This window comes from Globicephala melas, chromosome 18 (assembly GCF_963455315.2).
Source record: "Globicephala melas chromosome 18, mGloMel1.2, whole genome shotgun sequence".
NCBI classification, from domain to species: domain Eukaryota; kingdom Metazoa; phylum Chordata; class Mammalia; order Artiodactyla; family Delphinidae; genus Globicephala; species Globicephala melas.
The window spans coordinates 3,996,389-4,020,559 of record NC_083331.1 but is presented as its reverse complement, the minus strand read 5'-3'; the positions used below and the strand labels follow the sequence as shown (position 1 = coordinate 4,020,559).

The 24,171-nt window shown below is 38.4% G+C and overlaps 1 protein-coding gene across 6 annotated transcripts in view; it reads right to left on the bottom strand.

The window, feature by feature from the left end:
* Positions 1–24,171, bottom strand: part of CDK8 (cyclin dependent kinase 8) — a 121,281-nt gene that overhangs the window by 88,979 nt on the left and 8,131 nt on the right. The gene's annotated exons all lie outside the window — the stretch shown is intronic.

Sequence of the window (24,171 nt, the reverse complement as noted above, 5' to 3'; positions counted from 1 at the left end):
CTTCTGTCCACTTCGTTTGAGGATCTTCTTTCAACTCCAAGGTCCTCCTGCTGCACAATCTTTATTGCTCACTGGAAAGACAGAGTATGTCTCAGCAAGAGGATAAGCTCATATAAAATCCTATTACTTTATCCCTCACACATTTCCATTCATTGTTGTAATACTTCAAGGGTCAGCAAACTATGGTCCATGGGCCAAATTCAGCCCAAAAGCCTGTTTTCACACTGCCCATAAGCTAAGAATGTTTTTTTTATACTGTTAAAGGATTCTTTAAAAAAAAATAAAGAATACACGACAGAGACTGTTATGTGGCCCACAAAGCCTAAAACATTTACTGTCTGGCAGAAAAAGTTTGTTGATCCTTGCTACTCCTCCATTCCATAAAAAAGGGGAAATTAGTCTCTGTTGGCAAACTGTGCCCCAAATAGACTTAACAGAAACTCTTCTAGAAAATTCAGACTTAATCTTCATTGTTGATGGGTCATATATTAAGAATGAAACAAGAAAATATGAGGCAGAATATGCTGGGACACATCTCATCTCAGCGCCTAGAATGTGACCCCTTGCTACAGGCAAAATATGCCCAGATGACAGAAGTAAGTGCATTCACCAGAATTTGCCAGTTAGCTAGCTGTTTAGCTAGAGATAAAAGGATTAATATATATAAATTGAGAGTGGTATGCTTTTGGGTAGTCCATAATTTTGTAATGCCTTGGAAACAATGAGGATTCTTGATTTAGACATTAATGCTTCCTAAAACGATAACTATTATAAAGATAGAAGCCCATTAAACAAAGAGAGATAACACAAAGGTAGAAGAAAATGTCCCGGCTGATCATTATGGCAGACAGGAAACCCTCACTAGGATCCTAGCCCTCGTGACAGGATAAGACTAAATCTTTAAAGAGGTTCAAAAAGGCTAGTACAGAATGCCAGTGGTTATCTCCAGAGTTGGAAAAGGAAGGGGTATTGGGAGAAGCCTGGGTGCAAATTACCCAAGTTAACCTCTGAGGCTCTCAGGACAGTCTGTGGCATCAGAGGTCCTCAAATGGAACCTGTGAAAATTTTTTGCAATACATAAATACTCAATAAAGATCAGGAATTCCTACAGGTCAGTAAGGAAAAGGTAGACAAACCAGTAGAAAAACAGGTAAAAGATCTGAATGAGATTTCACAAAAGAAGATATTCAAGTGGCCATTAAGCATATGAAAAGGTGCTCACTTTCACCAGTTATCAGTTAAAAAAAAAAAAATCACACTGAGGTACCACTACATGCCACCTGTGGCTTAATGGCTTAACTTATAGACAGATAACACCAGGTTCCTACGGGAACCACTTTGAACTACTCACTCTTATAGAACCATGGGACCTGTATAGTTGCTAGTGCCCCCATCTCACTGTTCCCAAAGCTTTATCAATGCAGTCTTCTGCGGCACTCAGGGCTCAGCTGCTAATGAGAACAGGATCTCCAAGGAGAAATACGTGAAATATTCATAAAGTAACATAGTCATTCAAGGTTACTTTTAGCGCTACCTTTGTTATAGGTTTCAAAGGAATATTTGAAAGTTTAAAACCACCATTTATAAAAATCATCCCTATAAAATAATTTATAAAAATACTTATAAAAATAATCTCACTGAAAGATTTATATTTAACAAATTGTCATATACAGCTATATAGAATTATGATACAGTCATTAAAAGTCATGCTTTTGTGAAAATTAATAAAGGGAAATCTCACTAAAATGGAGTCAGAAGCCAGAAGGGGAAGCTTTTAAGCAGTGCCACTTGACTTCAAATAGAGAAAAACTATCAATTACAGACCCCAAAAGAATACTCATCAGGACTTCCCTGGTGGTCCAGTGGTTAAGACTGTGCTTCCACTGCAGGGAGCACGGGTTTGATCCCTGGTCAGGGAAGTTCCACATGCCATGTGGAACAACCCAAAAATTAAAAAAAAGAACACTCATCAACAGGAAAGAATCAAGTACAGGCCCCAACAGGAAAAGTGTACATTGCATCTCCTACATCAAATCAACTACCCCAGCAACTCAGCCAATAAGAAAATGTCATCACCCTGAACTCTCACTTTTCTCCAATGGACTTTCATTCAAAACAAACCCTTCCAACTTCCTCCTTTTTCTCTATAACGTTCCTCTCCTTTGTTTGTCGGATTTGCCTGATTTTTGCTATGGCTTGCTTGTCCCAAATTGCACTTCTCTACTATTCCCAAATAAACCCATTTTTGCTGGCAAAACAGCTGTTTTAAGGTCAACACTTCCAAAAAATTTATTGTTTGAAAATTTTAAACCTAATGAAGAATTGAAGGAATTGTATAATAAATACCTATGGATTTAAGTTAAACATTTGGGTGAGAATACATCATAGGTGATTTTTTTTCTTATTGCATCACATCGGAAGATACACGATATGGGCTCTCCCACTACCTGTGATGCTGAGATTGATAATTTTGTTAAGCTGGTGACTGTCAGATCTCTCTGTAAATAAAGGGACATTTCTCCTTTACAAGTAGTAAATTATTTGTGAGGTGATATTTGAGACAAAAGGAGTATTCTATTTCCCAAGAAACTTTTACCAAATGACTTTAGTATCCATAGATGATTCTTGCCTGAATCAAGTATTACACTTCGAGTTACAAAATGCTTTTTCTGATTCTATCATTCCTTCTACATTTATCGATTGGCATTCTTGTGTAAAGAACTCTCTCTCCCTCCGTTTTTTACTACCAATGGGGATTCATGGATTCTTTATATAACACGTTATAATCTATTATTCTTTTTGATGCTCAAATCAACCCGAATTTGTCCAAAAAACCCTCTTCAAGTCAGCTCCTATTCCTTTTGAAATAATTTGACATCTTTGAAGACAAGATGTCACTAGAGGCCAATCAAAATTCAAAACATACAGAATTAAATCAGACAAACAATATAAGACAATTTAATAAGACTGCCCCACACAGCTTCTTGTTCTTCCAAGTCTTACCTCATCTCTTCATTAATGGCACCACCATCATTGACTCAGTTGTTCAGGCCAGGCACCGTGGAATGACTCTCCACCCTCCCTTTCCCTTACTACTAGCTGGAGAAGTAAACATGATGGTTGGAGGAGTGGAGAGCCACTACTTTCCACTTCATGCCCTTCTGTGTACTACGTATATACTGTTTATACTTTTCCTATGACCATTTCATTATGTTTTTAAAAATTTAAGTATTGTTTAAAAAATGTAAAGCAAGTTTGTGGCTCATTAACTTTTAAAGGTAAAGCAACCATCTGCAGGTTTCAGCTTACCTTACCGTACTTTTTCTAGATTTAGCCCGTTTGGTCCAATGTTCTCCAACTGATTACGGTTCCGGATATTTTATTATAAAAATTCAGAGCTGACAGGACTATACTTGAGTTTCCTCTACAACTCCATCAATCTGTCATTCAGGATATACTGAAGCCATGTGTAAAGAGAAAGAATTCCCTACCTTTCATTCCATGTTTGGACAACTTTGTTACAAAACTGCTCCTCATGTTAACAGTGACAAAGTGTATCTTCTTTAGTTTTCAGTCACTGGTCACAGTTCTACATCTTGGGTCACAAAGTTTTGTTCCTCTTCCACATACTTGAAACAGCACCCATATGGGAAAGTAGGCTTATGCCCCTTGATTTAAACCTCAGAAGACTGGGGATGAAGCCCCAAATTCCATTTAGTGATTAATTATAGATCTATCATTCATGAATACATCTAAACTTTCCTAGAAATTCATTATGTTTTCAGCAGCAAAGTAAAGTACTGTAGAGCTTCTATCCCACTGTCATATTTCAAGATTGGGATAGAAGGAAACAACACGTCATAAGCCTGAGATCTAGAAACAAGCCCACATTCAACCTATCTATATAGTCACAGTTTTCTCTACAGTCAGCCCTCAGTATCCACAGGCCCTGCATCTGCGGATTCAACCAACAGTGGATAGAAAAATACTCATGAAAAAAAATTCCAGAAAGTTCCAAAAATCAAAACTTGAATTTGCTGCACACTGGCAACTATTTACATATGATTTACATTGTATTCATTACTATAAGTAATCTACAGGTAATTTAAAATATGGGAGGATATGTAGAGTTTATGTGCAAATACTACACTTCATTTATTTGTTTATTTAAAATTTTTGGCCACGCTGCGTAGCATATGGAATCTTAGTTCCCCGACGAGGGATCGAAACCACACCCCCTGCAGTGGAAGTGCGAAGTCTTTTTTTTTTTTTTTTTTCATTTTAACATCTTTATTGGAGTATAGTTGCTTTACAATGGTATGTTAGTTTCAGCTTCACAACAAAATGAATCAGTTATATATATACGTATGTTCCCATATCTCTTCCCGCTTGCATCTCCCTCCCTCCCACCCTCCCTATTCCACCCCTCCAGGCAGTCACAAAGCACCGAGCTGATCTCCCTGTGCTATGCGGCTGCTTCCCACTAGCTATCTACCTTACGTTTGGTAGTGTATATATGTCCATGCCTCTCTCTTGCTTTGTCACAGTTTACCCTCTACCCTCCCCATAGCCTCAAGTCCATTCTCTAGTAAGTCTGTGTCTTTATTTCTGTTTCACCCCTAGGTTTTTCATGACATTTTTTTTCCCTTAAATTCCATATATATGTGTTAGCATACGGTATTTGTCTCTCTCTTTCTGACTTACTTCACTCTGTATGACAGACTCTAGGTCTATCCACCTCATTACAAATAGCTCAATTTCGTTTCTTTTTATGGCTGAGTAATATTCCATTGTATATATGTGCCACATCTTCTTTATCCATTCATCCGATGATGGACACTTAGGTTGTTTCCATCTCCGGGCTATTGTAAATAGAGCTGCAATGAACATTTTGGTACATGACTCTTTTTGAATTATGGTTTTCTCAGGGTATATGCCCAGTGGTGGGATTGCTGGGTCATATGGTAGTTCTATTTGTAGTTTTTTAAGGAACCTCCATACTGTTCTCCACAGTGGCTGTATCAATTTACATTCCCACCAACAGTGTAAGAGGGTTCCCTTTTCTCCACACCCTCTCCAGCATTTCTTGTTTCTAGATTTTTTGATGATGGCCATTCTGACTGGTGTGAGATGATATCTCATTGTAGTTTTGATCTGCATTTCTCTAATGATTAGTGATGTTGAGCATTCTTTCACGTGTTTGTTGGCAGTCTGTATATCTTCTTTGGAGAAATGTCTATTTAGGTCTTCTGCCCATTTTTGGATTGGGTTGTTTGTTTTATTGTTATTAAGCTGCATGAGCTGCTTATAAATTTTGGAGATTAATCCTTTGTCAGTTGCTTCATTTGCAAATATTTTCTCCCATTCTGAGGATTGTCTTTTGGTCTTGTTTATGGTTCCCTTTGCTGCGCAAAAGTTTTTAAGTTTCATTACGTCCCATTTGTTTATTTTTGTTTTTATTTCCATTTCTCTAGGAGGTGGGTCAAAAAGGACCTTGCTGTGATTTATGTCATAGAGTGTCCTGCCTATGTTTTCCTCTAAGAGTTTGATAGTTTCTGGCCTTACATTTAGATCTTTAATCCATTTTGAGCTTATTTTTATGTATGGTGTGATCTAATCTCATACTTTTATATGTAGCTATCCAGTTTTCCCAGCACCACTTATTGAAGAGGCTGTTCTTTCTCCACTGTACATTCCTGCCTCCTTTATCAAAGATAAGGTGACCATATGTGCGTGGGTTTATCTCTGGGCTTTCTATCCTGTTCCACTGATCTATCTTTCTGTTTTTGTGCCAGTACCATACTGTCTTGATTACTGTAGCTTTGTAGTATAGTCTGAAGTCAGGAAGCCTGATCCTTCCAGCTCCGTTTTTCATTCTCAAGATTGCTTTGGCTATTCGGGGTCTTTAGTGTTTCCATACAAATTGTGAAATTTTTTGCTCTAGTTCTGTGAAAAATGCCAGTGGTAGTTTGATAGGGATTGCATTGAATCTGTAGATTGCTTTGGGTAGTAGAGTCATTTTCACAATGTGGATTCTTCCAATCCAAGAACATGGTATATCTCTCCATCTACTTGTATCATCTTTAATTTCTTTCATCAGTGTCTTATAATTTTCTGCATACAGGTCTTTTGTCTCCTTAGGTAGGTTTATTCCTAGATATTTTATTCTTTTTGTTGCAATGGTAAATGGGAGTGTTTTCTTGATTTCACTTTCAGATTTTTCATCCCTAGTGTATAGGAATGCCAGAGATTTCTGTGCATTAATTTTGTATCCTGCTACTTTACCAAATTCATTGATTAGCTCTAATAGTTTTCTGGTAGCATCTTTAGGATTCTCTAAGTATAGTATCATGTCATCTGCAAAGAGTGACAGCTTTACTTCTTCTTTTCTGATTTGGATTCCTTTTATTTCCTTTTCTTCTCTGAGTGCTGTGGCTAAAACTTCCAAAACTATGTTGAATAAGAGTGGTGAGAGTGGGCAACCTTGTCTTGTTCCTGATCTTAGTGGAAATGCTTTCAGTTTTTCACCATTGAGGACAATGTTGGCTGTGGGTTTGTCATATGTGGCCTTTATTATGTTGAGGAAAGTTCCCCCTATGCCTACTTTCTGGAGGGTTTTTATCATAAATGGGTGTTGAATTTTGTCAAAAGCTTTCTCTGCATCTACTGAGATGATCATATGGTTTTTCTCCTTCAATGTGTTAATATGGTGTATCACATTGATTGATTTGCGTATATTGAAGAATCCTTGCATTCCTGGAATAAACCCCACTTGATCATGGTGTATGATCCTTTTAATGTGCTGTTGGATTCTGTTTGCTAGTATTTTGTTGAGGATTTTTGCATCTATGTTCATCAGTGATATTGGCCTGTAGTTTTCTTTCTTTGTGACAACCTTGTCTGGTTTTGGTATCAGGGTGATGGTGGCCTCGTAGAATGAGTTGGGGAGTGTTCCTCCCTCTGCTATATTTTGGAAGAGTTTGAGAAGGATAGGTGTTAGCTCTTCTCTAAATGTTTGATAGAATTCGCCTGTGAAGCCATCTGGTCCTGGGCTTTTGCTTGTTGGAAGATTTTTAATCACAGTTTCAATTTCAGTGCTTGTGATTGGTCTGTTCATATTTTCTATTTCTTCCTGATTCAGTCTTGGCAGGTTGTGCCTTTCTAAGAATTTGTCCATTTCTTCCAAGTTGTCCATTTTATTGGCATAGAGTTGCTTGTAGTAATCTCTCATGATTTTTTGTATTTCTGCAGTGTCAGTTGTTACTTCTCCGTTTTCATTTCTAATTCTATTGATTTCAGTTTTCTCCCTTTTTTTCTTCATGAGTCTGGCTAATGGTTTATCAACTTTGTTTATCCTTTCGAAGAACCAGCTTTTAGTTTTATTGATCTTTGCTATCGTTTCCTTCATTTCTTTTTCATTTATTTCTGATCTGATTTTTATGATTTCTTTCCTTCTGCTAACTTTGGGGTTTTTTTGTTCTTCTTTCTCTAATTGCTTTAGGTGCAAGGTTACGTTGTTTATTCGAGATGTTTCCTGTTTCTTAAGGTAGTATTGTATTGCTATAAACTTCCCTCTTAGAACTGCTTTTGCTGCATCCCATAGATTTTGAGTTGTCGTGTCTCCATTGTCATTTGTTTCTAGGTATTTTTTGATTTCCTCTTTGATTTCTTCAGTGATCACTTCGTTATTAAGTAGTGTATTGTTTAGCCTCCATGTGTTTGTATTTTTTACAGATCTTTTCCTGTAATTGATATCTAGTCTCATAGCGTTGTGGTCGGAAAAGATACTTGATACAATTTCAATTTTCTTAAATTTACCAAGGCTTGATTTGTGACCCAAGATATGATCTATCCTGGAGAATGTTCCATGAGCACTTGAGAAAAATGTGTATTCTGTTGTTTTTGGATGGAATGTCCTATAAATATCAATTAAGTCCATCTTGTTTAATGTGTCATTTAAAGCTTGTGTTTCCTTATTTATTTTCATTTTGCATGATCTGTCCATTGGTGAAAGTGGGGTGTTAAAGTCCCCTACTATCAATGTGTTACTGTCGATTTCCCCTTTTATGGCTGTTAGTACTTGCCTTATGTATTGAGGTGCTCCTATGTTGGGTGCATAAATATTTACAATTGTTATATCTTCTTCTTGGATCGAGCCCTTGATCATTATGTAGTGTCCTTCTTTGTCTCTTCTAATAGTCTTTATTTTAAAGTCTATTTTGTCTGATATGAGAATTGCTACTCCAGCTTTCTTTTGGTTTCCATTTGCATGAAATACCTTTTTCCATCCCCTTACTTTCAGTTTGTATGTGTCTCTAGGTCTGAAGTGGGTCTCTTGTAGACAGCGTCTTGTTTTTGTATCCATTCAGCCATTTGTCTTTTGGTGGGAGCATTTAGGCCATTTACATTTAAGGTAATTATCGATATGTATGTTCCCATTCCCATTTTCTTAATTGTTTTGGGTTCGTTATTGTAGGTCTTTTCCTTCTTTTGTGTGTCTTGCCTAGAGAAGTTCCTTTAGCAGCTGTTGTAGAGCTGGTTTGGTGGTGCTGAACTCTCTCAGCTTTTGCTTGTCTGTAAAGGTTTTAATTTCTCCAACAAATCTGAATGAGATCCTTGCTGGGTAGAGTAATCTTGGTTGCAGGTTTTTCTCCTTCATCACTTTCAATATGTCCTGCCAGTCCCTTCTGGCTTGCAGAGTTTCTGCTGAAAGATCAGCTGTTAACCTTATGGGGATTCCCTTGTGTGTTATTTGTTGTTTTTCCCTTGCTGCTTTTAATATGCTTTCTTTGTATTTAATTTTTGACAGTTTGATTAATATGTGTCTTGGCGTATTTCTCCTTGGATTTATCCTGTATGGGACTCTCTGTGCTTCCTGGACTTGATTAACTATTTCCTTTCCCATATTAGGGAAGTTTTCAAATATAATCTCTTCAAATATTTTCTCAGTCCCTTTCTTTTTCTCTTCTTCTTCTGGAACCCCTATAATTCGAATGTTGGTGCGTTTAATGTTGTCTCAGAGGTCTCTGAGACTGTCCTCAGTTCTTTTCATTCTTTTTTCTTTATTCTGCTCTGCAGTAGTTATTTCCACTATTTTATCTTCCAGGTCACTTATCCGTTCTTCTGCCTCAGTTATTCTGCTATTGATCCCATCTAGAGTATTTTTCATTTCATTTATTGTGTTGTTCATCATTGTTTGTTTCATCTTTAGTCCTTCTAGGTCCTTGTTAAATGTTTCTTGCATTTTGTCCATTCTATTTCCAAGATTTTGGATCATCTTTACTATCATTATTCTGAATTCTTTTTCAGGTAGACTGCCTATTTCCTCTTCATTTGTTAGGTCTGGTGGGTTTTTATCTTGCTCCTCCATCTGCTGTGTGTTTTTCTGTCTTTTCATTTTGCTTATCTTACTGTGTTTGGGGTCTCCTTTTTGCAGGCTAAAGGTTCGTAGTTCCTGTTTTTTTTAGTGTCTGTCCCCAGTGGCTAAGGTTGGTTCAGTGGGTTGTGTAGGTTTCCTGGTGGAGGGTACTAGTGCCTGTGTTCTGGTGGATGAGGCTGGATCTTGTCTTTCTGGTGGGCAGGTCCACGTCTGGTGGTGTGTTTTGGGGTGTCTGTAGACTTATTATGATTTTGGGCAGCCTCTCTGCTAATGGGTGGGGTTGTGTTCCTGTCTTGCTAGTTGTTTGGCATAGGATGTCCAGCACTGTAGCCTGCTGGTCGTTGAGTGAAGCTGGGTGCTGGCGTTGAGATGGAGATCTCTGGGAGATTTTCGCCGTTTGATATTATGTGCAGCTGGGAGGTCTCTTGTGGACCAGTGTCCTGACGTTGGCTCTCCCACCTCAGAGGCACAGCACTAACTCCTGGCTGCAGCACCAAGAGCCTTTCATCCACATGGCTCCTTAATTTGGGATGATTAGTTGTCTATTCAGGTATTCCACAGATGCAGGTACATCAAGTTGATTGTGGAGATTTAATCCGCTGCTTCTGAGGCTGCTGGGAGAGATTTCCCTTTCTCTTCTTTGTTCTCACAGCTCCCAGGGGCTCAGCTTTGGATTTGGCCCCGCCTGTGCGTGTAGGTCGCCAGAGGGTGTCTGTTCTTTGCTCAGACAGGACAGGGTTAAAGGAGCCGCTGACTCGGGGGCTCTGGCTCACTCAGGCCGCGGGGGAGGGCGGGGCACTGCGTGAGGGGCGGGCCTGCGGCGGCAGAGGCCAGCGTGACGTTGCACCAGCCTGAGGCGCGCCGTGCATTCTCCCAGGGGAGTTGTCCCTGGATCCCGGTACCCTGGCAGTGGCGGGCTGCACAGTCTCCCCGGAAGGGGCATGTGAATAGTGACCTGTGTTCGCACACAGGCTTCTTGGTGGCGGCAGCAGCGGCTTTAGCGTCTCATGTCTGTCTCTGAGGTCCGCACTTTTAGCCACGGCTCGTGCCCGTCTCTGGAGCTCCTTTAAGCAGCGTTCTTAATCCCCTCTCCTCGCGCACCGGGAAATAAAGAGGGAAGAAAAAGTCTCTTGCCTCTTCGGCAGGTCCAGACTTTTCCCCGGACTCCCTCCCGGCTAGCCGCGGTGCACTAATGCCCTGCAGGCTGTGTTCACGCCACCAACCCCTCAGCTCCCAGTCCCGCTCGCCCCGGCGGGTGAGCAGACAAGCCTCTCGGCTGGTGAGTGCCGGTCGGCACCGATCCTCTGTGCGGGAATCTCCCCGCTTTGCCCTCCGCACCCCTGTTGCTGTGTTCTCCTCCGCGGCTCCTAAGCTCCCCCACTCCGCCACCCGCAGTCTCCACCCGCGAAGGGGCTTCCTAGTGTGTGGACACTTTTCCTCCACAGCTCCCTCCCGCTGGTGCAGGACCCGTCCCTATCCTTTTGTCTCTGTTTATTTTTTTTCTTTTGCCCTAACCAGGTACGTGGGGGGTTTCTTGCCTTTTGGGAGGTCTGAGGTCTTCTGCCAGCATTCAGTAGGTGTTCTGTAGGAGTTGTTCCACGTGTAGATGTATTTCTGGTGTATCTCGGAAGTGCAAAGTCTTAACCACTGGACCACCAGGGAAGTCAAAAAGGAGATGAGCATCCTCGATTTTCGACATCCAAGGGGTCCTAGAAACGACCCTAACCCCCTCCCCACCGTAGCGAGGACCAACTATATGTCAAATCCAACCCTGTAACTTCCAAGCTGAAAGACCAAATCCTTTTAGATTATATACTATGGTACCCTTCTCCCAATCATTTTATTTGCCTTTCTCCAAACCTATTCTAGTTCTTGTCTTCCTACAACGTGACGACACTCGTCAAAAGTAAAAAGGTACTATGATTTTGTACAACGGTAGGATTACATTTTCTACTTGATTTTCAACACATGATCTAAATGGTACAGTGAATATAGTAGTCCCCCCTTACCAGTGGTTTTACTTTCTGCGGTTTCAGTTACTCGTGGTCAACCACAGTCCGAAAATATTAAATGGAAAATTCCAGAAATAAACAATTCATAAGTTTTAAACTGTGTGCAGTCCTGAGTGTCATGATGAAATCTTGCATCTTGCCAGGGATGAGAATCATCCCTTTGCCCAGTGTATCCACTCTGTGTATGTTAGTATACGGAAAAAACATAGTAAATACAGGGTTACATTACTATCCGTGGTTTCAGACATCCACCAGGAGTACTGGAACATATCCCATGTGGATAAGCGGGGACTACTGCTTCATCTGCACAACTCCCACCTCCATACATGTGTTTTTCTAGAGACACCCTCCCCCTGGAATTTTCAAGCCATTCAAGTGCTTTAACAAGAACAACGTATTTGTACAACTAGATCCTATCAATAAGCACAGTTTACTGAGCAGAGCATCAACACCTGCACTGAGCTAGAACAATAACAGTATCTCAATCTACAAAATGGGTCATCTGGTCACTTGCAATCAACAAATATTTACAGTACTTACTATTTAGCCTGTACTGGCAAATATAGGCAAGTCTCTTATAGCATGAGTTTTTACAACATAATATGGTTATAACATCACTGATTAATTAGGGGTAAAAAACCACCACACAAAGGCATTATTATTAGGATGCAAACTGGAATCAGCACAGAGTAAACAGGAAAAATAACAGTTGCATGCAAAGAACAGCCACATACAGATGCATTGTTGACTGTCTGGGTGTTCTTCTGGAGTGGAATTGTTTTGTTTACCCAAGCATTCTTTTATTCTTTTACTGCTGGCAATGGTAACAGTATTACAAACAAGACTGCACAGTCAAGGACAAAGATGATAGGGGAATCTAAGAACCTTCTGAGTAGATTACATGGTAAAGGAGGAAACATTCAGTTTATTCCTATCATTTTTAGTCAACAGACGTATTCCTTTTAGATTACAACTATAAAAATACTTGTATCACAGCAAGTTCAACAGAAACCCTCTAGCCCCCTTACCCCAGTGAAACAGCTGTTTTTATAAGGGATTTTTCATAAGAGATTGCTCAGAAACACAACCATGACATTGCAGGCAGAAGCACTATAAGTTACCATCTGCAAAAAGACATATTTAGGAAAATTAACTACTAATAAACATCACAAATTCTTCTTGAAAAATATAAATTAACATAATTGGGTAATGGAGAAACAGGGAATCACAAATGACTGAACAAGTGAGATTAATTTAATAAATACATTAAAATATATGTAACTTACATGTAACTTTTCAAGCTCTTATGAGAGCTTGAAAACTTTCTCTACGTGTCTTGTCTTATTATACTACGCAAAGGATCTCTGTGGGATGAATTTATTTTACAGACAAAAAATCCAAAGTGCTCAAAGAGATTAAATGAATTGTTCAAGCTGGTATACTGCATACATCCATCTCATAGCTAATAATGTTATGAGAATAAAAATAAGAGTTCTTACCTAACAGAGAAACACTAGAAACATTCCCATTTAAAATCAAAAGTAAGGCAAAAATACCCGCAACACTACCATTATTAAAAAGTTACAGTCGGGACTTCCCAGGTGGCACAGTGGTTAAGAATCCGCCTGCCAATTCAGGGGACACGGGTTCGAGCCCTGGTCCAGGAAGATCCCACATGCCACGGAGCAACTAAGCCCATGCGCCACAACTACTGAGTACACATGCCACAACTACTGAAGCCCGCGAGCCTAGAGCCCACGCTCCGCAACAAGAGAAGCCACCGTAATGAGAAGCCCATGCACCGCAACGAAGAGTAGCCCCCGCTCGCTGCAACTAGAGAAAGCCTGCGCGCAGCTACAAAGACCCAACACAGCCAAATATTAATTAATTAATTTTTTAAAAAAGTTACAGTCAATGCAATAACATCAGATTTTCTAAAGTTGAAGTACTAGAAAGGAATTAATAATATTCGTCAGTATTTGCAGTTGTTATGAATATCTACCTAGAAAAACCAAGACAGTGAACTAAAAGTGTTCAGAACTAAATATATGAGAAAATAAGTATTTTAAAAATATAAGATGAAACTCACAAATACAATTAAAGATTTTAACTAGGTAAGAACAGTAGAAAGGTAGATTAATGGGGAATCACTGAACTGTCTTTACTTTTGGGTAATATTTTTTAAATTGTATAATAAATAGCTAAAGAATCATTTTTTAGTATGTCAAAAATATTACATGAGACCAAATGACACATGAACTTATGCGTGACTACCAAATAAAACAAAATACACAGTAATAAACAATATGTAGGCTCTATATGAAGAAAACTGCAAAGCTTTATCAAAATTCATTAAGATAAAATTTGAACAAATGAAAAAAACATAGCCATACCGCTGAGTATGGAGAGTAATTAATCAACACGTTTAACACAGTTTAAACCCAAGTAAAAAAATATATTTTTTAGAATTTAAATTGTTGATTTTAAAGTTTAAATGGAAGGGAAGTTTATGGAATAAATAAAAGGAAGAGAAAGACTATCATTTTTTTAAAGAAGAGTGATGAAAGGGTATGGTCTTACCAGGTATTATAAATCTGCAAGACTTAAAACAATAGGGGAGTAACAAAGGAATAGATCAATGAACCAGTAGACAAGGTCCAGTATTCAAGAGAACTTAGGGTAATGGTGAAGGTGGCATTTCAAATCAATTGTAAAAGAATTATTCAACAGTATTAACAAGACTAGAAAAATTACAGTTAGAACCCTAATAACATCTTATACTAAATAAATTTAAGATTAAATAATTTAACTGCAAAATTTTTTTAAACTTTAAAAATGTTAGAAGGAAATGTAAGAAAAAATGTCTACAGAGAAGAAAAATCAGAAGCAATGAAAGAATGACCGATGATTACATATTAAAATAACATAGAGTCAAATATCATAAATACAGTCAAGTCTGTGTCCAGAATCTGACTTTTGTGCTTTGTGTAATCATAGAATTCATTGCTGCTGATTTCTATCATAATTCACATTGTCATGCAAAGTGTTTCTTAATAACTGAAGGCTGTCGATATCCTGTGATTTCACCTTTTCTATAGTCTTACTCCCATGGAGAACTTCGGTTCTGATGGAGAAACAGTGAAGAGCTTTAGTTTTTTTCTCCAGATATCTTTATATTTCTATTGTATTTTTAGTTGTGTACTGTGTGCTACAGATTTTTTTCAGTTTGTTACAAACACAATTTGGTAATTTCCTAAATTGGTTCTGCCTGCCTTCAAAGAGAAACATCTGTATAACCTTATAGGTATAAACTACTTTCTGGTAAAATGATCAGAATAAAATGAGCTCATGTCTTCCTGAAATTTGTGAGAGGATATACGGTATTACATGTTCCAGCAAATCTCGCTGTTTGAGTTTGACACTTGATTCAATATTTCTAGTATTCAGTAACATATGTGTTTGTTAGTTATTCTAATTTGGGTCAGTTTAAAAGATACGTTGTGGGCTTCCCTGGTGGCGCAGTGGTTAAGAATCCACCTGCCAATGCAGGTGACACGGGTTCGAGCCCTGGTCCAGGAAGATCCCACGTGCCGCGGAGCAACTAAGCCCGCGAGCCTAGAGCCGCGCTCCACAACGAGAAGCCACTGCAATGAGAAGCCCGCACACCACGATGAAGAGGAGCTCCCGCTCGCCGCAACTAGAGAAAGCCCGCACACAGCAACGAAGACCCAACGCAGACAAAAATAATAAATAAACAAAATAAATAATTTTTAAAAAAAGATACGTTCGTTGCAAATTATGCATAGAAAATGTGGGCACCGTTCCTGTTTGCCTCTTGATCAAAAACTTCAGCAGGGCAGTAAAGAAGTCCATGTGATTCAAACTGATCTTTAGTTGCTGTAAGAAGTTAAATGTAAAAAACCATTTTTAGTTTTAGGCCCCTTTGAAAAACCTTGAAACATGGAGTAGAGGCAGGGAACTGTACTCACTGAAGTAGAAATGACTGCCCACTTCAGAATCTTCATTGTATTTATACACAAATGCGCTTACATAAATCAGAGGCATTTTGTAGACGCTTTGCTGACTTGTTCACCTCTACAGAAACACAGAAACCAGACCCATTTTGTAAAGCAGAAAGTCATGTCACGTGGAACATGTCCTGTATGTATTTCCTACATGGTAATGGAGTCTTAATGATAAGTGCAAGGTGATAATTTAATGATGGGATTAGTCTGATCACTTAATATACACAATCCTGGAAGTGAATTACTTGCATCAGATATAGTGGTATTTATTATTCTGTACAGAGAGGAGAGTACATATAAAATATATGCTTACGTTACATGCATGCAGATTTCATGCTCCATAAATCTTTTCTATTTTTTAATTTACCTTTCTCTAAATGATGTGCATGGAATATGCCTTATTACAGAAAATGCTGTTCATAATTTGACTACGAGGAAAAGTGCCTATATGGTGGTAACGCTAGTTAAGGCAAATGAGACAAATTATCAGTTTACTACATCACCAGTTAACATTTTATATTGTGATGTTCAAAAAAGAAAAGTTTAAATCTCAAATGTATATTTTATTTTACAATCAGTTGTGGGATTGGGGTGGGAGTATGGGAGGGTTGGGGAGGAAAGGTTAATTCACCATGGCCACTGATGGGAATCTTTTTTATATACCCACTGTGTTTCTATGTTTGCCATTTCTGGTAACTATCATGACTAAATTGGATAGCTTTATTTTACAAAGGTATGGAAACTTTACAGAGCAGTGTCTAAATCTACATTAGTTGCATTTGCACTATATGTTAATGATATACTTTTGCAAATTATTCTGTAAATAAAATGATTACAGTAAAAATATCTGTATTAAAAAAAGAAGAAAAAAAACAGATACATTTTACCTTCAGATAATTGCACTGGTACTTCACTAGGGTTAATCCTGCCCAACCAGATTTAGAAATGAGTTGGGGAATATGAAAGGAGTTTAAAAGAGATCAAAATTTGGAGAGGTACCAGCCCTTTAGACAACATTCAGGCCCTCTAGAATTATTTCCATATGGCTAATTCCTACATACTGAATATACATGATGTTTTCTCATCCACAGTTATTTCCCACTTCTCTTCCCCAAGCAAAAATAAATCATCTTACTCTCTCTTCTACTCAGTTACTCTTTTGTACTGTGATAGAAACTTGAAAAATATTGGTGATGAGGGGTTTTGTCCCTGAGTGTCCACTGTACAGTTCAAGAGAGCACAGTGTTTCACCTGGAATTCAGGGCTCCTGATTTTCTGGTGGAGGGTGATCACAGCAACTCTTGATTTGGGTTCGCCACAGGGGTAGCCAGACCAAGGAAGAGGATGACTGGGAGGGATGCAGGAATACAAAAAAAGGGAAAGGAGGAACGGGGCCCCCATTTGCTCAGTTTCATTAACTAATTTGTACTCCTATACAACATCAGTGTCAACTGCTATTAAGAAAATCTTAGTTGGGCTGAGCTGGTTCTCTTGTGAAATTGTGCTGGTTATCTTTAAGCTTATCAGTTGTTTGTCCAATTAAACACTTTCACCAGTATTTGATCCAAGTTGTACACACAATGTATTTGGATTATTGTCATTGTTCATCTACAAACTCAAAACAATCATTTTAAAGTATCTTGGGAGTGTGTAGAGTGTAACTATTCTAAATACCTTTATGATCCTGATGATATTTTTTAAAAATAATAAAGTTGGGAGGTTCCCTGGTGACGCAGTGGTTAAGAATCTGCTTGCCGGGCTTCCCTGGTGGCGCAGTGGTTGAGAGTCCGCCTGCCGATGCAGGGGACACGTGTTCGTGCCCCGGTCCGGGAAGATCCCACATGCCGCGGAGCGGCTGGGCCCATGAGCCATGGCTGCTGAGCCTGCGCGTCCGGAGCCTGTGCTCCGCAACGGGAGAGGCCACAACAGTGAGAGGCCCGCGAACTGCAAAAAAAAAAAAAAAAAAAGAATCTGCCTGCCAATGCAAGGGAACGTGTTCAAGCCCTGCTCCGGGAAGATCCCACATGCCGCGGAGCAACTGAGCCCTTGCGCCACAACTACTGGGCCTGCGCTCTAGAGCCTGTGAGCCACAACTATTGAGCCCACGTGCCACAACTACTGAAGTTCGCATGCCTAGAGCCCATGCTCTGCAACAAGAAGCCACTGCAGTGAGAAGCCCTCACACCACAATGAAGAGTAGCCTCCGCTCGCCGCAACTAGAGAAAGCCTGGGTGCAGTAACGAAGACCCAACACAGCCAAAAATAAATAAATTAAATAAATTTAAAAGAAAAATAATAAAGTTGGATCTTCCATGTTACAATCACAAAATTAAAACCAGTATTTAAAAGTGGAAAAGTATTAAAATATTATGGGGAAAAAAAAGAAGCAAAGAAAGAATGACAGATGATTACATATTAAAATATAAATAGAGAAATAAAAATTGGAAATACTTGCAACATGAATAAAAGAATTTAATACTCCAAGAAGCAAAGTACTTCACAAAAAAAAAATTTAAGAAAACTATTATAGGAAAATGGGTAAAATATGATCAGGCAATTCACTAAAGAAATTAAATAATGAAAAAACAAGAAACTGTAAGTTTAAATATTAATGAAACAAATGTAAATAAAACCATGATTCCATAGCTTTCCTATCAAATTTACAAAGATTAAAAGAAAATTATTTTAAAGATTAAATAATAAAAACACTGATCAAGGGAGTGGCAAACATTACTCCTGTTCATTATGAATGAGAGGATGAATTAGTTCAAACTTTCTAGGAGAAAATCTGGCTAACTAACTCAAAATGGATCCATGGCCTAAAGAACTAAAACTACAAACTACAGGCTTTACAACCTTGACTTAGCAATGATTTCTTGGATTATGACAACAAAGGCACAGGAAATAAAAGAAAAAATAGACAAATTGGACTTCATGAAAATTTTTCACATTGATGTGTCAAAAGACAATATCCACAGAGTAAAAGGCAACCTACAGAATGGGAGAAAATATTCGTAAATTGTATATCTTATAAGGAATCAGTATCCAGAATATACAGAGAACTAAAAACAAAAAACCAAACCACCAGATTAAAAAATGGGTAAAGGACCTGAACAGACAGTTTTCCAAAGAAGATATACAAGTGGCCAACACTTTTTTTTTTTTTAAATAGTAGCCATCCTGGGCTTCCCTGGTGGCGCAGTGGTTAAGAGTCCACCTGCCGATACAGGGGACACAGGTTCGTGCCCCGGTCTGGGAAGATCCCACATGCCGCGGAGCAGCTAGGCCCATGAGCCATAGCCGCTGAGCCTGCGCGTCCGGAGCCTGTGCTCCGCAACGGGAGAGGCCACAACAGTGAGAGGCCCGCGTACCACAAAAAAAAAAAAAAAAAAAAAAAAATAGTAGCCATCCTAACAGGTATGAAGTGATATCTCATAGTTTTGATTTGCATTTCCCTGATGATGCATCTTTTCACGTGCTTATTGGCCATTTGCAAATCATCTCTCCGATAAGGGTCTAGTATCCAGAGTATAGAAAGAACTCCTATAACTCAATAATGAAAAAGATAAATAACTCAATTTTTTTTTTTTTTTTTTGCGGTACGTGGGCCTCTCACTGTTGTGGCCTCTCCCGTTGTGGAGCACAGGCTCCGGACGCGCAGGTCCAGCGGCCATGGCTCACGGGCCCAGCCGCTCCGCGGCATGTGGGATCTTCCTGGACCGGGGCACGAACCCGCGTCCCCTACATCGGCAGGAGGACTCTCAACCACTGCGCCACCAGGGAAGCCCAATAACTCAATTTTTAAATGAGCAAAGGATATAAATATGTTTTTACAAGAAGATAATCAAATGATCAATAAGTACATGAGAAGTATTTACTGATACTGAATGATACAATAAGTACAATTCATCATTAGAGAAATGCAAATCAATACCACTTGATAGCCGTAAGGACAGCTATATTAAAAAAAAAGGGGCGGGATCAGTGTTGGCAAAGATGTGGAGAAATTGGAACACTTGTGCATTGCTAGTGGGAATGTAAAATGGTGCAGCCACTGAGGAAGCAGTTTGGTGGTTACTCAACAGTTAAGCATTCAGTTCCCATATGATCCAGCAATTCCACTCCTAGGTATATATCCAAGGAACTGAAAGCAGGGACTCAGATACTTGTATACCAATGTTCACAGCAGCATTATTCATAATAACCAAAAAGTGGAAATGACCTAAATATCCAACAACTGATGAATGACTAAACAAAATGTGATACATGTTAAATCATGGATAAGCCTTGAAAACATTATATTAAATGAAAGAAGCCGATCACTAAAGACCACATATTAGATGATTTCATTTAAATGAAATGTTCAGAACAGGCAAATCCAGAGGCAGAAAGCAGATTAGTGGCTGCTCAAGGCTGGAGGGTTGGAGGGACAGGGGAATGACTGCTGATGGATACCGGATTTCTTTTAGGGGGGATAAAAATATTCTAAAATTAAACTGTGGTGACAGCCACACAACTCTGTAAATACACTAAAAGATGGTGAACTGTACACTTAAAACAGGTAAACTGTATGGTATGTGAATTGTATCTCAATAAAGCTATTAAAAAACCTTATGAAGTATAAATGTGTAACTTCTTAAAAGGTTTTACTAATATTTCCTCCATGAAGACAACTGGTATTTAATTTCCCTACTTAGTACACTGCAACTAAATCAAAACTACTTTTTAAATACTTTAAAATAAATAATGAATACCTAGTGGCAAATGTTATCTTACATTCCAAAGCATTTCCGGGGTAATCATAGCACAGAATCTCACTCAGGAAAAATGTAATTGTACTGCATTCTGATTTAAAAGCAGCAAGCATACTTAAACTCAGTGAGTCCAGTTCTCACAAAGTGCAACAGAAATAGGGCAAACGCTACATGATCCAAGTCAAATAAAGGTTAAAAAGTGGTATACTTGGTTAGTGGTTTTTGCTTGCAATGAAAACTTCAAGTACTTAAAGAAGATCAGGTTGAATCACCTTCCGAAACTGAACGGTCCCATCCCACCCCCACAAAAAAAAATCCAGAAGAGAAACAGATGAAATATGTGAAGTGTGTGCTACTTTGACAGACTTCCTTATGTTTTCCACGTCTGCATGTCCAAGCCTAGCACATGTCAAAAACCTAAAGGGGCTCTGCAGGTCAGCTAGTCTCGGCTAAAACAGGACAGTAGTAACTTTTGGCTACAGGGTACCTGGTTTAAACTCTCAAGCAGCCCTGGACTCTTGTGTACTAAAATAGATTTTCAGATAAAAAGATTAAATGTTTGCGTACTTTTTCAGCTTCTTATCTATCTATAAGGAGTAAGTACTTTCCAACTTCTGTTGAGGAGAAATTATGTCTATGAAGAAAGAGTTATGTTTAGCAGTACTTAAAACTTTCTAAAAGTCTCTTCCAAATTAATAAAATACATCAGAACTGTCTAGTAGATAATCAGCTGCCTGCTTACCTACATAAATAATTCCCTCTGCTGAATACACAAAGTCAAGAAATTCCATTGGCAGCAGAAAAGGAGGCCAGTCCAGAGGGGAATCCTACTGAGACTGGTGACAAGGAGCAAGGCCAAAGCCAAAATCAGTATCAAACAGAAAAAGCAAGCCAAAAAGGGGAGAAAAGGAAAAGACTGGGTATAGGAAGGTCAGTGCTGGTCAGGAAATGAAAGGATGACCAAGGCCAAGCAACAGGAAACAAGAGAGAAAGATCATCTGATGAAAGTGAACATAAAATAACATGTAAACTTAATAATGACTGTAATCTTAAGTATCCACAAGACTCAATTTTTTTATGCCAACCAGTAATCTAAAATACATAGGACTATGTGGGGAAAGAAAACCTAAGGCAAAATTTCCAAAAGAATAAACAATTCCAACTTTACAATGCATTTAACCCCAGGACTCAAGCATGTCATTATTATATTTATTTCCATTTCTTCCTTCCAGATTAAGTTTTGTTTTGGGAGTTTTGATGGGAGTATAAATGGTGCATAAGATTGGACCTCCAAAGAGCCTGAAGCCTACGCCTGTTAAAGAGACATTCCGGGGAAACTGACCTGCACTGCAGCAGTCTAGCAGTTATGTACTGAGTCGTTACCAGTAACTTGTGCTTGGGCGTGATGATCAGTCTCTAGAACTTTTGAGAGAAGCCAGGAGGGATAAAACTCCCTGTGGATATAGCAAGGGAGTTTCTCTTGCTTCATGAAGACTTTGCTCCTTGCCAGTGGTATCATCCACAGCAAATATCCCTGTGGGGAACTTTCTGGGTACCTGCGAAGTTCTATCTCCATCTGAGAGAATGTTGTGTGGAAAGACTGATACAAAGGACATTTATTGCAGTACTGCTTAAGGGCATAAAAAAAAAAATGAAAGCAACCTAAATGTCCTTCAACTGGATATGTATATTACATTATGTTCATAAAAAAGAATGACGAGCTGATGAAATGAATTACGTTACATGTGCTGTTACCAGTCTCTAAAACATATGAACTGAGAAAAGCAAGGAACAAAATATACGTATACGCCATCATACATTTTGTGTTTAAAGATGACATAAAGTCCTTTCTAACTAATTCTTACACATAACCCAGCAGCCACTGATAAATGTGACTTTATAAAAATAAAAGAGTTATGCATGAAAAATAATACCATAAAGTCCAAAGATGTTTGTGTCCACAAACTGGAAAGCATACACAAGAAACGTATCAGTGGACAGCTGTGAAAGAAGAAATGAGTGCCTGGAGGAGAGAGAGGTGAGAAGACTTAAGTTTTCACTTCCTCAGTATATTTACATTTTTTGCATACTCATGTATTATTTGCTCAAAATGAATGAAATAGTAAAGTAAATTTTAAAGTCGATCCAGACATGTATCTGCTCCCATACGCATATATACAAAGAGGGGCTGACAATGATCTTCCGGCATATTCTTACACACTGTTTGAATTTTTATCCTGAGAGTTTATTAACTGTATAATCCAATCTTATTTTATAACAGAAATACAGCTGTTGAAAGTATACAATCTTTGACCCTAAAATTCCACTGCAAGAGCTTGATACTATGTTGAAGAACTGTAGTCATATTTTCTAGGAGGTACTTCCCTAACTGCAATGGCTAAAATTTAGAGACTACTTATATTTCATCTATCACTAGAGAACTGGTTAACTGGATACATATCTACTGTGTGTGTGTGTGTGTGTGTGTGTGTGTGTGTGTGTATAATGTGATGCCAGCAATAATTAAAACTGATGATTTAGAGCTATATTTACTGACATGGAAAGATGCATAATATGCTTTTTTTAAAAAAAATCAACGTTCTCCATCCGATGGATCTATTTATTTATTTATTTATTTTTTGGCTGTGCAGCATGTGGGATCTTAGTTTCCCAACCAGGGATCGAAGCCACGCCCCTTGCATTGGAAGCGTGAGTCTTAACCACTGGACTGCCAGGGAAGTCCCGCATAATATTCTTGAATGAAAAAAAATAACGTCACAGTAGATTTCATTAATCATTTTCTCCATCACAGCTGTATACCACTGTATTGTAATTACCTGTTTACTTGCCTGTGCCCCTCAAAGTCTTTAAGTTCCCTAACGACTTACAACTATGGCCTGTTCACTGCTGAATCACCTATACCTGGCACAGAACCTGGCCCATTAGACATTCAATGAACAGAGACCAAATAAACTGTAAATACACATATTTGCCCTCCCGCAAAATTACAGCTAAAGAGAGACTATAATGGAACATCAAATATTTAAATGACTTAATTTTACATTTAAAAGAACCTTCAATGTTAAGTCAGCACTAGAAAACAAATACAAATACTCCTTACTCTGTGCTTAACATTTTCTTGGAAAATGTGTATAAACTGAATTTTTGGCAAACTGAGTCACAGGATAAGTATGCTAGGAGAGCTCCCTTACTTAAAGGGCTTCTTTCATAAAGTGAAAAAACTCCAAACAAATGTATTTATTCTACACGAGCTTAAATTTTGCACGATTTATCGGCTTTCCTTAAAACAGAAGCCTCATAAAAATAATTTTTCAATACCTACCTCCTCTTTCCCCTAAAATAATGACTTGCTTAATATAAACCATAATACCACTGTTTGACAAGTTTGGGTTTTTGGTTTTTTTTTAAAATCCCTTAGTTCTCTAGAAAAGCTATAAAATTCAGGTGTACAGAAACACCCAGAGTAGGCATCATGATGTGAAGAATTCCTCTCCTTAGGATTATTTGTTAGAATTCATGGGCTATAATAAAGTTATGGATTTTAAAGAGCTTATCTAGAGAGAGGAGTAACTGAGTTACCTTGAGTAGTTGTTAAACTATATAATTTTTTATTCACATAACAAAAGGAAACTTCAAATATGAAACAACCACAGAGTTTAAACAAACTAAATGTCAACTCTGGTTCAGAGACTAATTATATTTTCCTTAAGGTTAGAAATATAGGTGTGATCCCCATGTAAACTGATTCATTTACAAGGTATACTTTAGAAAATACTTTATTCTTTGTAGTGGCTCAATTTTTCAAATACCTGGGACTTCTATTTGGTTCAGTCAGTTAACAAAGCTTGCATCTGCCTTTGGCCTTTGGTTTTGTTCAATTCTGTTCCTGGTATCAATTTAACCAGCCCATCAAACTTTGCTTCTCAGGGTATTTTCACAAGGCGCTGCTTTTCTATTCCAAAATATGCTCAAGTTTTTAA